General features: G+C 42.4%; 1 protein-coding gene across 1 annotated transcript in view; it reads left to right on the top strand.

Moving 5' to 3' along the window:
• Agbl4 (ATP/GTP binding protein like 4) overlaps positions 1 to 13,171 on the top strand; it is a 1,438,400-nt gene that overhangs the window by 739,653 nt on the left and 685,576 nt on the right. The window lies entirely within an intron of this gene.

Raw genomic sequence — 13,171 nt, 5'->3', positions numbered from 1 at the left:
ATATATATATGACTAGCTTACAGGATAGAATCCTAGGAATCCAATAATGGCTGCACTACACCTGAGAGGCTGAACATCCACTCAGTGCATGTGGCTGGATGTCTCAGCAGTCCCAATCGGGCCCTGAAGGCCTGATGGATTCCTGAAGATCTGCTAGTCTTCAGTCTACTTTGGAATCTGAAGAAGGTGGTCACAGCAGCAAGAAGTTGATCACAACAGCAAGACAAACTCACCAGTGAGAGAGAAGGCAAGCATCAAAAACCAGAATCCCCCTTCTGCCATGGCCTTTTATACAAGCTGCTATCAGAAGGTAATGCCCACATTTAGGATGAGTCTTCCAGCTTCCATCTCCAAATGTTCAAAGGATTCAATCAAGAATCTCTCTCTCTCTCTCTCTCTCTCTCTCTCTCTCTCTCTCTCTCTCTCTCCAGTTAATCCTAGATACAGTCAAATTGACACCCAGGACTAGCCATCACGACAGAGTAATTAGTTTCAATATAGCCACCTCATATAACAGAGGTTCAACGGTCCTATTAGACCACAGGCTAGCAAATCAAAGCCAAGTGCCAGGTATGAACCCTCTTGCCTGGAGTTGTTGACTATAAAGATCCCATAGACCCTCAAATAATATTATTGCCACTGCACTTAGTTACCCACCAGTACTTGACAGTAAGATCCTATTGCTGAAGACATTACATACATATAGCCTTCATGTTACTTCAAGCTATGCATGCCACTGACAGAAAGGCAATCATCAATCTTACCCACTGTGAATTTCATGAGCAATAATAATAACTGGTTAGGCAATATATGCCCAATGGTGCATAACACAAATGTTATAGGAGTAACCAATCACTTGGATTTAAGGCCCACTTCAAAACTGGGAGTCCATATATGACACTGCTATTAGGGGGGAATCTTTTGGCCAGACAAATCACAGGCCATAGGGGAGAACCTACTACTATCATTCTGCTAAGCAGAGATAATAAACTGACCTACAATGACTTTATTGTTATGTGAAAAGATTAGACTATCTCTTATCTCTCTCTTCAGTGAAGGTTCTTTTTGCAGCAGATGGATGGCAATTCACACATAGATCCACAAAAAGTAAATGTGCAGCGAATGCTCAGCCCCAAATGGGACACCTATCACACTTTCTCCTCCCAAAGCTGGGGATTATTGCAGAAAAGGGGCAGAAAGATTGTAAGAGCCACAGGTGGTAGATGAATTCAAGGAAACTGTGTTTTCTGAACACCGCAGGGTGGTTGCACATATGATCCACAACAGTTACGCAAACATGCACAAGACCCACAAGACCTGTGTGAACCCAAGATGGACAGGGGCCCAGAATGAATGGGAGATGTAAGCAGAAAGCCCCAAACCTGCTAAGAATCTATTGGCAACTGGTGGATGCTGAGAGAAACAGAGAGGGGGGGAGGGGGGGAGGGAGAGAGAGAGAGAGAGAGAGAGAGAGAGAGAGAGAGAGAGAGAGAGAGAGAGAAAGTTTGTTTGTTCCTTACTGGTGTGGTACTTGGTAGGATGATCAGATTATTCCAGGGCGTGGATACACAACCGGGAGCACTTGGGAGGCAGAGATTGAACTCAATAGGCTTTTAAAAATACAAAAAGTTGGTGCTGGAGAGATGGCTCAAAGGTTAAGAACACTGGTTGTTCTTGCAGAAGACCCAGGTTCGAATCCCAGCACCCACATGGCAGCTAACAACTGTCTCTAACTCCAGTTCCAGGGAATCTGACAGCCTCTTCTGTCTTCTGCAGGCATTGCATTACATGGGTGCATTTACATACATGCAGGCAATACACGCATACACAAAAAATAAAAATAAAATATTTTTTAAAAAATACAAAAATTTTAAATGGATAAATAAAAATACATTAAAAAAAACAAAAAGAGACACAGCAAAATCATTGGGGGTGGGAGGAGATAATCGGGATGGGGGGCATCTGAATGTGATAAAAATAAAGTTGTGCGAAATTCTGGAATCAAACATAAAACATAAATAAAACAAGAAAAGTAAAGGACAGATAATAATCAAGGTTGAGAATAAGTGGGAAAGGGCTGGAGAGGGAGGATGGGGTCTGAATGTGATCGATATATACTGTATGGAATTCTGGAATCAATAAAACATGCATATAAGGGTAGAAAAAGTTGTTTAATATTAGTTATACCTGTTCTTAGAACATCTTTAGTCAGTTTTGCTAATTTGGACTCACCTACACGTGTCATAGTCCACACACATATTTCAGCAAATGCATCTCACTTTGCTGTCCTTCTTCTGTTTTCCCATCTTCACACTCCTATGCATGTCTCATGAATTCCAAATATGTCATCTTTTGTTTCCTTGCCATCAACTGAAGCTCAAGATTTCAGTTTCTACCCCCAAATAATTTATCACAGTATGTTTTCAAAATAAGGCAAATGCCCCTCTCAAGAATCGTGTTAGATTTAATCCCAAATGGGCAGCCCTAAACACAGGTACACATGAACACCACAAAACGGACTCAGTGCATTACATATGCATATTTATAAATGTATATATGCATATGGAACAATAATAATTGAAGAAGACAAGAAACTAAGAGGGAGTCGTGGTGGAGGGAGCATGGAAGGAGTAGGAGGGGGACTGAGAGGTATGGAAGTAATGCAGAGATAATATTCATGTATGATATTCACACGAATAGAAAATGAAGATTATAAAAAAGGAATTCCAACATGAAAAGCAATATTTGGTGAATTAACTAGACATAAATAACAAAGTCTAGGGATACTTCTCAGCATTAAAGACAAAATTTCCTGATGAAAATAAATATTATGAATGAAACTGAAGAATAAATTCATGAATCAACTACCTGTTCTTTCTATTGTATGTATCTATGTGGAAAGATACATACCTATGTACAGTATCTGTAGATTCTGCACTTGTAAATTCAACCAACTGCATATCAAAAGTATTCATGAGAATAAAATGAAATTGCACATTTTCTGGAAAAGAAGGATTGGCTCAAATTATTAAAAGATAATGCATGAAACTGGACACAGAAGCAAACTCAAATAAGAATATTAGATGTCTTTTGGTGTCTTTCATAGCACTTAAAGGAGCAGTGAAGAACAAATTCTTTAGTGATTCCCACAATCACTTCGTGGTGATAAGAGGGATTTCCTTTCTCCAGTTTCCCACATAGCTGACTGATTGTTCTGACTTTGGAGCTATACTTCAAGCAGGACCATGCTGTATAGTGTTGGATGCTAAAGGTAATGTCACCTCTCTTGAGCATTCGCGCCATTTCCAGGGGGTCCACGGTTATTAGGGATTTATTAACCACCACAAGCAATATTTTCCACACTGCAAATTTTATCTCCGTGTGCCTTTTTCATTCAAAATATTCTCATTGTGACTGTGCTCACAAATAGACTCTGGGTTCTGGTATGAATAAATAAAAATGTATTTCCGGGGGGTGGGCAGATGGCTCAATGGTTAAGAGCATTGTCTGCTCTTTCAGAGGGCCTGGGTTTGATTCTCAGCACCCATATGGCCGCTAACAACTGTTTGTATCTCCAGTTCCAGGGCGTCAGGTGACCTCTTCTAGCTTCAGAGGGCATTGCTATACAGGTGTATAGCAATGTGTATGCATACACATAAAATAAAAATAAATAACCAAATTAATAGATACATTAAACATTTTAAATGTATTTCCAGGACACACTGCTGACTGATGGCAATTGAAGGGTGAGCAGATGAGAGGAATGTATGTGTGACTTAAGCAAAATAAAACTCTTTATTAAAGACAGTATCCCAGAGACAGTTAACCAGAAACATCAAATAATGATTGTTGTAGTTACCTCCGGAATGTTGTGTAATCATCCACACTTTCAGAATTGCTTTGAGAACAGCCAACCAATACTAGAAGCTATGTCTAAAGAAAGATATTTTGAATGTATTGTAGTTAGGAAACCTTAAGCCGTACACATATATTTAAGTTACGTTAACTTCTGTCACTTAGAAAGTCATACTATGAACCATGTGTGGTGGTATACACCTTGTGATGGTTTAAATGAAAATGCCCCCCATAGGCTCTAAGTATTTGGACATTTTGTACCCACATGGTGGCACTGTTTTGGGAGGTCTTAGAAGGTGTGGCTATCCTGGAGGAAGCATGTCACTAGGGGTGGGCTTAGAGAGTTCTTAAGCCTTGCCTGATTTCCAATTATTCTCTTGCTTTCTGTGCTTGGTGATGATGTGAGAGCTCCTGCTCCAGCCACCTCCAGCCACCATGCCTCCCTGCCATGACAGACAGTAACTCCCTTGGAATCTGAAGCTCAAATAAACTCTTCCTTTTATAAGTTGTTTTGGTCAGTGCTTCTATCACAGCAACAGAAAAGTAACTAATAAACACCATTAATCCCAGTATTTAGGAAGCAGAGGTCAGTGGATCTCTGTGAGATCAAGGTCAACCTGGTCTACATAGCCTGTTTCAGGTCAGCTGCAGCTAGAGGGAGACCCATATCAAAAACAAAATAAAACAAAACAATTAAACCAACAAAAACTAGTCATACTGTGTCCTCCTTCCATTTTAAAGTGGTTTGGGTATTCAATTGTCATTCCTATAAAAAGGAGAAATAGCAGCCAGTACTAATTGTATACTTAGAGTAATTCACAAGATAAAGGAAAAAGAATAGAGCAGTAAACTGGTTTTCTTCACAAAAAATGAACATTTATTGAGAGAGCTTACTGTGTTAGAGAGTATGCTAAGAATTTCCTATGTATGCAATATTTTATCTTCACAAGCATGCTATGCATTAGGCACTCTCAAAAGTGGACACACTTTTTACTTAATTTTGCAGATTTGGAAACTGAAGCTCTGAGAGATTAAGAAGCCTCTTATGTCGCAGAGCTACTGATGATAAGTCAGCGTACAGCCACACACCTACTTCTTCCAAAGCTTGTACTCATTATGAAGCTGAGATGCTCACATCCTTTGTTTAGAGAGCACAGTGGATGATACTGGAACCAGAATATCAGGATTTGCAGATTCTGTTCCTAACTTTCCACCAGCTTTTGTTTGACCTGGCATAAGCTGTTTTATCTCTGCACACTTCATTTTCCTTATATATAATGTGTGGGGCACAGTTAGCTCGCTAAGCCTTCCAGCCACTAGCTCTCAGAAACCTCATAAATAAACCCTCTGTGAGTCTGCTGTTCACAACCAGCGTACTTAAGAAAGGTCCTTGGCACTGTTTCATGAGAATGCTATTCTGCAGTTTCGTTTCTTTGTACTGTCTCCACCCAGTGAAGGTTGTGCAAAGGCCATTCTTTCTTGTCACCTCAGAGCACTTGCTTGTATCAACCATCTAGTGCATGGTAGGTAGTTCTACTTTTAATGTCAGTGCCTGAAATAAGTAAATAAGTAAATAATGTCTGCTCTGGGCATGAAAACAATGCATTCCACTTAAAATAACAAATGCACATCAGCAAAGTATTTAATGCTAGTTTGGGAAAGAAGGTCGGGCTGGAGATTGAAATTCACATTGTTGGCAGACAGCCCATTTTCCATATAAGAAATGCGATATGACCCTACAGGCTCAGGCATGCTTTTATATGTGAGCACAGAAGAATTAGCAAACAGGGACGTCTACGAAGATGATAAGAAAAGCAAGCTCAGTCATATTTGGAGGTGAATATTTGGTCATTCCAAAATTATAAAAGCAGAATGTTCTAATGCCTGTGTGCCCTTCAGGAGTCCACTTCAACCCAGACCTTCCATAGGGGAGCATGTTTGAGGTTTCTTATTGTAGCCTAAAGACTGGAGATACAATAGGAAACCACAGACGAACATTAGAAAGAATCTTTGAATTTGAGTTTAGAAAAATTTTGTGGAATCCCAGCTCTGCCACACTTAAGATCTGCAGCCCTGGGAAAGTCATCTGAATTTTCTATTTCAGATTCTACTTCTATTATAAAGACAAACATCCAAGGAGTAATTGTCACTACTAAATAAAGAGAATAGACATGTATATTCTCTACATCCTGATGCTTTTTCCAACCTTTCTGGCTTATGAGATAAATTTATTATACCTGCTTCTCTATTTAAGTATGAAAATGTTAATTCCTTTTATAGACAAAAATAATATACTTCCGTCAAGGAGATCCAGTCAACTATGAGATTCAAATACATTATTAAATAATTAAAATATCAGGGCAGAGGGATGGCTCAATGGTTAAGCACTGGCTGCTCTTATAGAGAACCCAGGTTCAGTTCCAAGCCCCTATATGGCAGCTAAGAACTGTTCCTAACTCCAATCCCAGGGAATTCAACTGCCATTTTCTGATTTCCATGGGAATTGCATGTATGGGTACACTTACATACATGCACAAAACCACTCATACACATAATAAATAAATTCACTAATAAAAATTTATTTTAAGATAATTAAAATACAAAATAAAAAACAGGTATTGGGTGGTATGGACACACAAAGGAACGGATATTGAATTCTGTCATAAGGTACACAGCAAGTGTCTCTCGGAGAAGTAATAACTTGAGCTTAGAGTTGAACAATGAAAATTATTTAGGAGTTGAAGAAAGATGGAGACAACCCTTATGACAGAGGAGCTGAAGGGATCAGAATGAGCACAGGCCTGGAATTGTACCAGTATATGGCATGCTTATGACATGGTGAGGAGTTTGTAGAAAGCTGACATGGTTGAGTGGGGTGATGAATCCAGGCTAGCTTCATGCCAGATGACTAAGGAGTTGATATTAAATTCAAGCTTTGCCGCGACCCAAGACTCCGTCCAGCAGAGTCCAGGAGAGACGACACAGACACCAAGGTGAGGTTCAAGCTTCTTCTTCTCCCTTTATTACGCACTTCAGTCCCCATTTATATAGTTCCCAACAGCCCTCCCCCCAGCCAGGACCAATCAGGTCACACACACACACACACACACACACACACACACACACACACAAACACATCAGGCAGGCAGAGAGGCAGCTTATTGGGCCACATAGCAGGATCATGCTCAATGATGTCTCTGATCAGGCAGGCAGCACATGATCGGGCTCATTGCACTTGCGGGGGTTGAAGTAAACAAGCGAGGGTCACGAGACTCGGCAGCCAGCCAAGGCGCCTCAGGCAGGAAGCTTGGAGTCATGAGACTTGGCAGCCAACCAAGGCGCCATCTTTGGCTGACTCAGCCGCGCTGGCTTCCCACATCTCCCCCTTTTTGTTTTATTACAAAGGTTAAAGGACCAGTGCCTGTCTTAGGTTGCCCCCTTCCATGTAACATCCTTACCCGTCATCAACTGTTCAGCAGCTTGGCTGGCAGTCTGCCTTAGGTTGGTATGTCCATGAGGTAGTCTTTGACTACCGGTCCAGCATGGTTAACCATACAGAGGGAGACTCGCCTTTATCCATTGCTTCCATAGCCTGAGTGAGCATTTGTTATTGAAATTCTGTTTTCTGCCTCATTTTACACATGCACCATATCATACACCCACACACACATATAAGCAGGAACCCCCAAAACGCCATTCCTCCCCAATCTTTGAGGAAGGAAAAAGTCCCTTGAAAGACATTTAGCCAGTCTTCTATGGAAGCGACTTGAACTCTCGTAGCATTGACTGCCACCACTGCTGCACGCAATTCAGCAAGCTTCTTGTCAAAGTCTTTGCTCTAGTTGCCTCGGAGTATAACTGAAAGATCTTTAGAATTACTGGCTCTGGAGAAATTTTGATATTCTACGGGAGTGACACATAAACTGGATTGATGCCACACAAAACCCAAACATTAAAAGGGTTTTCAGGTTTATCTAGAGTTGGATTTTGATAGGCATAATTTGCAAAATTAGAATCATTAGTAGAAATATATGGTAAAAGGGTAAAGAGCTTATTTTATTGGACCCAGAGGGATTTTCATCCCTGGCATCCACTCCATACGATTGGCCAGGTTCTTGATGTTATACAGTAAGGGGCTTAGCGTGGCTGAGGCGGGGCTGAAATGTACATTGCCTACAGTACTATTCCAATTTTGTAACTGAACTTTGGGTACTATATTCTGAGTCTGTAAGCATCCGCATTCCCATCAGAGCCATGACATCTCTGCCCCGTAGTGAGATGGGCAGCTTCATCACAAAAGGTTGAAAAACTCCTTCATGCCCCTCACTATCTTTCCACTTTAGAACTTTAGCACTGCATTGGGGATCCTGGGCATCCCCCCAGCCTCTCAGGGTTTGACTAGATTGTTACAAAGGCCAATTTGTAAGCCATTCAGATGACTTAATAATACTTTTATCAGCCCCTGTATCCAAAAGTCCTAAAAATTTTTTTCCTTCAACACATAAAGTATGTAAAGGTCTATCATTCATATCAAGGTTTAACCAAGCTTGTGGCCCCCCCGAAGATCCAAAACCACTGCTCCCTCTAATAGAAGCTTTAGATGGATAGTTTGCATGGATACTGGGAAGGATTAATATCTGGGCTATACGATCTCTGGAAGGTTTAACCAAGCTTGTGGCCCCCCCGAAGATCCAAAACCACTGCTCCCTCTAATAGAAGCTTTAGATGGATAGTTTGCATGGATACTGGGAAGGATTAATATCTGGGCTATATGATCTCTGGAGTTTGTGAGAGCTATTCCTCTAGGAGAAGAAACCATAATCCCTACAATCCCTGTATAATCTGAATCAATAACCCCTGGATGAATTATTAAACCCTTCAGAGTTGTAGAGCTGCACCCAATTAGAAGCCCCACAGTATTTTTTGGAAGGGGCCCTTTAAAGTCTGATTCAATCACTTGGACCCCCATCTGGGGGTGTTAGTACGAGTCTGGTGGTGACACAGAGGTCCACTCCTGCACTTCCTGGGCTGACTCTTCTGGTGCAGTCCAAGTTCCCCTGTTGATGGGAATCTGTTGCGTTGCCTGCTGCATTATGGGCCATGGCTGAGGGGTAGGATGAGTGACTTGCATTGCCCAATATATTTGTGGGCCCTGAGGCACTGGGCCTGTCCTCCCGTTTTTTGGCCTAGCGCCAAACTTAGCAGGAGGCAGGGGGTTACCTCAGAGGTCAAACTTTGATTTACATTCCCAGGCCCAATGATTTCCTTTCTGACACCTAGGACAAAGCCTGGGGGTTCTACTTAATAACGGACCCTGTGCAGGTAGTTTGGCATTATGCTGTAGTGGATTAGGGCAATCTCTCTTAAAGTGCCCTTCCTGTCCGCATTGAAAGCACCCTGGCTGTTGTTTCACCCTTCCTCGGACAGGCTGTCCTCCTCTTAACCCTGCCACAATAGCTGCAGCCAAGGCTTGCCCTTGGATAACACTCTCATTTATGTCCCTACATAACTTTATCCAAACATCTAAAGTCCTATTCTTATGGGGTCGTATAGCATCCCTACATGCTTTATTAGCTTGCTCATAGGCTAATTGCTTCACCAATGGCATTGCTGAGTCCACATTAGGGAACACTCGTCCAGCTGTCTCCATCAGTCGGGCAAGGAAGTCAGCAAACGGCTCATTTGGCCCCTGTATAACTTTTGATAAACTGTCATTAAAGCTGCCTGACCCTGTGAGCATTTTCCAAGCTTTAAGAGCAGCATCATTTGAAGTACAGCTTCCGCCCCAGGGAGGGGCACTAGGTTTGGCAGGCCTCTTAAGAGCCCCGCCCTGCTCAGTTCCTGCCTTGTTTTCTAACCTCAATTTTTCCATAACACTTTCTAAATCTTCCTCATCATATTCTTCATCTTCTTCCTCTAGGGAAGCAGTATGAGCGCTCTGCTCAGAACGCTCCTCTTTCATTTACTCAAGCGCTTGAGCGCCTTGGGCTATGTCATCTTGATACTTCCCTGTTTTATCTGTGAGGCATGTTCGGACTAATGTCCAAATGGCTAAAGTCCCTCTAGGAAGAGGAGTTTTTATATCCTTTTCCAACAAATCCCTCCCTAGTCGCTCCCAAGAGGTAGAGTTAACATACCCGTCTTCCAAGAACCAGGGAGTCTCTCTAACAATTGTATCTAAGAATTTTTCAACTATTTCCGCTTTTAACTTAATCCCACTCCTTTTCAACAATTGTACCAGCGCAATATGCACTTTTATTTTCGATCCACCGTCACCCATGGTTAAGCGGGCCTAGCTCTCCGTCCCTTCTCTTAGGGATCTTTCACATCTGTTCCACCATGTGGAAACTTCTCTCCGTCCTTTCTCTTAGGGATCTTTCGCATCCGTTCCACCGTGTGGAAACTTCTCTCCGTCCCTTCTCTTAGGGAACTTCTGCTAGCAATTTACTTACAACCTTCTATACTTACCACTCTGGAGTAACCTTTAAGACTTCCGAGGTCCCCGTATGGGCCACCATTTGCCGCGACCCAAGACTCCATCCAGCAGAGTCCAGGAGAGATGACACAGACACCAAGGTGAGGTTCAAGCTTCTTCTTCTCTTCCTTTATTATGCACTTCAGTCCCCATTTATATAGTTCCCAACAGCCCTCCACCCAGCCAGGACCAATCAGGTCACACACACACACACACACACACCAGGCAGGCAGAGAGGCAGCTTATTGGGCCACGTAGCAGGATCATGCTCGATGATGTCTCTGATCAGGCAGGCAGCACATGATCAGGCTCATTGCGCTTGCGCGGGTTGAAGTAAACAAACGAGGGTCACGAGACTTGGCAACCAGCCAAAGCGCCTCAGGCAGGAATCTTGGAGTCACGAGACTTGGCAGCCAACCAAGGCACCATCTTTGGCTGACTCAGCCGCGCTTGCTTCCCACAAAGTTTTATCTTCTTAGCTATAGTATAAGCACAGTTTTATTTCATTGAAAGAGGAGTTACAATGAATATGCATCTCACATATGTATATGGTAGAGATTTATATTTAGAGTTTTGGAGTTTAGTAGTCAAAAGTAGATTAACCAAATAAGGCATGTTGTACTGGGTTGTCATTGACAAGAGACTTAAACTTTCCTTTTGGGGAAGAGAGGGTCTCCCTGTAGCCCCAGCTGGCCTGGAACTATGTAGACAAGGCTGGACTTGAACTCAAAGAGATCTGCCTGCCTCTGCCTCCTGAGTGATGAGCTAAAAGCATGCACCACTACAACCAGCTTACACTTTCTTTTTTTTTTTTGGTCTGAGATAGGGTCTCCCTGTAGCCCTACCTGGACTGAATTTGTTATAGATACCAGGCTGGCCTCGAACTGACAGAAATCTGCCTGCCTCTGCCTCCCAAGTGCTGGGATTAAAGGTGTGCATCACCACTAAAATATAAAAATTATTCTCTGTGCCTGGGAGATGCCCAGGGCTAGGTGGCACATCTGCAGTCAAATCTCTACAACTAAGGCTTATGGAACATAGTGGAATAAGGGATAGAAAGAGGACTTAATGCACCCCTCAGGTATCACCAGTGAGGCTTCCATATGCATCAGAGTGTGATGCACCCACAAAGCCACAACTGCCCAAGTTTTAGAGAATAAGAGACTGTAGAGTGTAGGATGGGACTCTTATATGGACCCTCACTCACCCACGGCTCAGGGACCATTGCAGAAGAGGAGGCAGAAAGATTTTAAGATCCAGGGCTGGTTCGTGAACACAGGGAGGTGGAGGCTTCCAGGCCACTGGAGGCTTGCTCATTTGAGCCTGTGGCAGTGGTGGCATCAAGCACGGGACCCATGATGGCTCAATGAAACAAGGGCCCAAAGGAGAGGTGAAAAATAGGTGGTAGGCCAGCACTGGATTGAAAACTATTTGAGAATGATTGCTGCTGGGTGAGGGAGAGTATGACTTACAGATGGGCTGGCTAGACTCCAGTGGATACATTTACACTGAAAGACATTGGGTTACAAACACCTGAATGAATAGGACTCAGTATATTTTGGCAGAGTGCGTAGGGTTCAGTGGGAGAATAGGGGAGGGGGGTCTGGATTTGAGTGGGAAATGTATGAAATTTAAAAACTCAATAAAAAATTTTATTATTTTTATTTCATGTATATAAGTATAATGCCTGTATGTATATAAGTTTGCCAGTGTTGCACAGTGCCCATGGAGGTCAGAAGAGGGCCTTGGATCCCCTGGAACTAGAGTTACAGACAGTTCTATTAGCTACCATGTGAGTGCTGGGAACTGAACCTGGGTCCTTTGTAAGAACAGGCAGTGCTCTCTGGCCCCAAGTGCCTTCAACTTTCAAACCTAAACTTCTCCAGGTTGTGAAATGGAAAGTATAGAATCTTCTTAATAAAACAAACTCCAATTCTTGATTACACAAAGATTAGTAGTGGTAATTTGGGTAGTCCTGATGGAAGGAGCTTCTACTAAGAAATATGGAGCTAGGGGCTAGAGAGATGGCTCAGCAATTAAGAACACTTGCTGTTCTTCCAGAGGACGTGGGTTCAATTCCCAGCACCCACATGGTGGCTAATAACCATCCATAACTCCATCTCCAGGGGATCCAACACCATCTTCTGGCATTTGCAGGCATTGCACACAGGTGGTGTACTTACATACATGTAGACAAACACTCATACACATAAAATTAAAATAATACATAAAGTATTTAAAAATACATGAAATATGGAGCTAGAGGCCTAAGCTAGTAAGAATGGAAGGGTCAGAATTAATAGCTCTTTGAAGGCAAAGCTAGTATATCTTAGAGCTTCAGGCTCTGAGACCCCCAGGCAAGTCACCTACATTTTGTGCTCTACTTTTTGCATTCATGCAGTTGAGCCAGGTGATTTTTTTTTAATTACATTGTCAGTTTAACATTCTATGTTTTCGGCTCTAAAAACTGTCCCAAGCCTTTACTTACAGGTACTTTATTCAAAATATAATCCTTCAACATGGGTTTCAGTCTTGCCTTTTACATATCTGGAAATGTTGCAGATTATGTGTATTAGCTATTTTTCTCTTGTGATAAAACTCTGACCAAAGCAACTTATAAAAAGGAAGTTTCTTTTGCTTATGGTTCCAGAGGGGTAAAAGTCCATAATGGTGGGGATGCATTGCAACAGAGGTGACCAGGGCAGAAAGCTGAGCACTCACATTTTCCATCATACACAGGAAGTAGAGGGAAACAGCCTAAGAATAGGAATAGCCATAAACTCTCAAAGCCCGCCCCACCCAGTGATAGCTTCCTCCAGCAAGACTACACCTCCTAAACCT

The sequence above is a fragment of the Nannospalax galili genome, unplaced genomic scaffold (genome assembly GCF_000622305.1).
Source record: "Nannospalax galili isolate Female #2095 unplaced genomic scaffold, S.galili_v1.0 scaffold655, whole genome shotgun sequence".
NCBI classification, from domain to species: Eukaryota; Metazoa; Chordata; class Mammalia; order Rodentia; family Spalacidae; genus Nannospalax; species Nannospalax galili.
The sequence above is the reverse complement of the archived record's forward strand: the minus strand, read 5'-3'. Positions and strand labels throughout refer to the sequence as shown.